This window comes from Cupressus sempervirens, chromosome 1, assembly GCF_028749045.1.
Source record: "Cupressus sempervirens isolate cs-2001-9-10 chromosome 1, ASM2874904v1, whole genome shotgun sequence".
Taxonomy (NCBI): Eukaryota; Viridiplantae; Streptophyta; class Pinopsida; order Cupressales; family Cupressaceae; genus Cupressus; species Cupressus sempervirens.
In genome coordinates this window covers 783,561,572-783,564,302 of record NC_143118.1, presented here as the reverse complement: position 1 = coordinate 783,564,302, position 2,731 = coordinate 783,561,572, and the positions used below count along the sequence as shown (strand labels likewise).

Genomic DNA, 2,731 nt, shown 5'->3' with positions numbered 1-2,731 from the left:
ATTACAAGGCTCCTAGTACAAAGTGCATAAACCCCAATGCTTAAAGAATGAAAGTGATATCTCTTGTGAGGAGAAACCATTCTAAAGAATGATGCTAGTAGCTCAATAGTCATATTATATGTACAAGTGTTAAAAATGAGAAAGGACAACTCAAGGATACTCTCCTAGTATGCAAGGGTAATGTGATTTGAAATCATGACTTCATTATTGATTATCCCATAGGTTTCTAGCTCTCAACCATAGAAACATTGTTAGCATCCTCTAATAATGGAATTCCACTCAGGTCCCATAAAGATAAAAAGTGGCAAAGAAATGTTCGAGCAAACACCAGCAAATGCACATCAGGATAAAGCTACAAACATGGGAGGATATATGAATCAGGATGTTTGAAGGCCTGAAATGATATATTTTGGTCATAGAGGATATTTTTGGCACAAAGATGTCACTTCAAATACATCTCGTGGAGACTGTCAAGGCGATGCTTTAATGAATATCTAAGCCTTTGTGTATACCATAACATTATTGTGGTTTAAAGATGTCCCTTAAAATAACATGGATGGTAATTCTCATGCCACTTGCCACCAAATGAATGTAATATGAGTAAACCAGATAGACTATAGACCGCAAGAAAAGTGTTTGGAAAAATGCCCAAAAGTGCGAAGGTGAAGGATTTGTTTTCAAAAGCTCAAGACTCCAATTTGGAAGTAGTCCATGCAGAGCCCAACTTATAAACAAATTGTGACATGAGGAATATGATCAAATGTTTGACCAAATGTTGATAGTCCTCATCAGGTGGTTAGCTCAATGGAGATACAAGAGCTTCAAAATAGTTAAAAATTTGATGATTGGACTATCTTACACAAACCGACCACTCACACAAATTCAAAAAAAAATATACCTATGATACTGAGCACCATTGTACAATCTATCACCATATGTGATCATGGATTGGAGAGGAAAGTATCATAGACATTGCCAGCAAATGGTAGTGATGTGTACTAAGTTTCCACGATGGGACCTCATGCTATCGTGGCATCAAGTGCATCCAGAAACATACTGGGAGAGATAATGTATTCATGGTGATAATGAAGCATAGAGGGAACTCGCAAACTGTCTGACAGAAAGTTCAATTCACAAGAGCATTTTCTTACCAAGTTTTTGAAAAGGATTAAAGATTTGAAATCACTATTCAACCTGTAAAAGGGCAATAAAACTTTCTCAGTTCAAGATAAATTGTATAAGCATGTAGTTTCCTAAGTATGGCCCATGGTCGATGACATTGTGAAGAAATGTAAATAACATCATGGAGACTCATGATGTGATATCCCCATCTTACACACTGCAACATAATCTAAAGCAGACAATGAAAGACAAGATGATGCAGAGACTCTATAAGAAGCTCTAGCTCTGGGTTTAGGCGAATATCAATAGCTTTTGATGAAGGATTTCTTGACAGTGAAGATTTATTAAATGGGAAAAATGAAATCGATGTTGATATGGAACTGAGTTTTGACTATCCTTTGGTGGAAAGATGAAAGAGCTTACCTAAACCAAAGTAAAAAGAGAAAGGAGTCAGCCTGTGGTCTATGATTAAAGATAATATTGGGAAGGATCTTACCCAAGTTTGTCTTCCTATCTACTTTAAGGAGCCACTCTCTTCCCTACAAAAATGCTTTTGAAGATATGGAATATTCCTACCTTATTGATCTGGCATCTGAATGGGGCAGAAAAGGAAACAATTTGATGTGTATACTGCATGTAATAGCATTTGCAATTTCTAGATATTCTTCTTTAGAAGGTCGATATTGTAAGCCTTTTAATCCTCTTTTAGGGGAAATATTTGAAGCTGATTATCCAGATAAAGGCCTTCATTTTTTTCACAGAGAAGGTCAGCCAACATCCTATGCTGATTGCATGCCATTATGAAGGTAGAGGATGTAAATTTTTGGGAGATAGTAATCTAAAGAGCAAATTTTGGGGTCGGTCCATCCAAGTTGATCCTGTAGGAATTCTCACACTAGAGTTTGACAATGGTGAGGTGTTTCAATGGAGTAAAGTCACCACATCTATTTATAATCTCATTTTGGGAAAGCTATACTGTGATCATTATGGGACAATGCGCATATAAGGCAATTTTGAATATTCTTGCATGTTAAAATTTAAGGAGCAATCCATAATTGATCGTAACCCTCATTAGGTACAAGGATTTGTGCAAGATAAGGATGGAAATTGGCAAGGAAATGATTTTCATTTTCCACCAAAATCAAAAGGCCATGTGTCACAAAATAGAGAGGATTTTATTTTTCTTGAGGCGGTTACAAAACTAAAAAGTTAGGACCGTTTTAAGATTCAGTTTTATGAAACTGAAAAGCCATCATAAGGAGAAGCTGAACAGGCATCTGGGGTGGAGGCTATTTATTGTAAATCATTTTTTTAGAGGAGAGGGGGGGCTTTTTCTGTAGACAGTCAGAGAGTTGGAGTAGGGAGAGAAGTACATTTAATTTCTGTGATTTCATTCATGTATTGAGATTAATATTCAGTTTTTGTAATAGGTTTGGCTATAGTTTGCAAGTAAATATGATTAGAGTATTGTATCTATGTGTTTAAAAAAAGGAAAGGTTTTGTTATGAATCAGAGTATTTGGGCAACACTTTTCTGATTACTTTCAATCAGAGCATTGTTATGATCAATTTTGAGCAATTTCTTGTATTCTTGGTCAAATGGTGATTGG

General features: G+C 35.8%; 1 pseudogene; it reads left to right on the top strand.

The window, feature by feature from the left end:
- The first annotated feature begins 1,586 nt into the window (after positions 1-1,586).
- Positions 1,587-2,335, top strand: LOC149580201 (oxysterol-binding protein-related protein 1B pseudogene; annotated as a pseudogene).
- The last annotated feature ends 396 nt before the right edge of the window (positions 2,336-2,731 follow it).